This window comes from Lolium rigidum, chromosome 6 (genome assembly GCF_022539505.1).
Source record: "Lolium rigidum isolate FL_2022 chromosome 6, APGP_CSIRO_Lrig_0.1, whole genome shotgun sequence".
In the NCBI taxonomy this organism is placed as follows: Eukaryota; Viridiplantae; Streptophyta; class Magnoliopsida; order Poales; family Poaceae; genus Lolium; species Lolium rigidum.
In genome coordinates, this window is record NC_061513.1 from 189,806,235 (window position 1) to 189,806,626 (window position 392).

A 392-nucleotide genomic window follows, 5' to 3' on the forward strand; every position below is an offset into this window, starting at 1 on the left:
ACTTGCCTTTTTCTTTCGATCCCCTGCCGCCTCTCAAACGGTGATACCGCTGCCGCTAACCGGGACCCGCATGTCATCCTCTATGTACTATAAAACTTTCTTTTCTTGAATTATTTTTGGCACCTCATATTTGGTCACTTACCTTTTTCTTTCGATCTCATGCCACGTTTGAAACGTTGAGGAACCCGCAGGCTCATGGGACCCGCATGTCATCCTCTATGTACTATAAAAGTTCATTTTCTTGGTTTTTTTTCACCCTCTCGATTTTTGGCAATTTCTTTTTTCTTTTGATCCCCTGCCGCCTCTCAAACGGTGATACCGCTGCTGCTAAATGGGACCCGCATGTCATCCTCTATGTACTATAAAACTTTCTTTTCTTGAATTATTTTTGG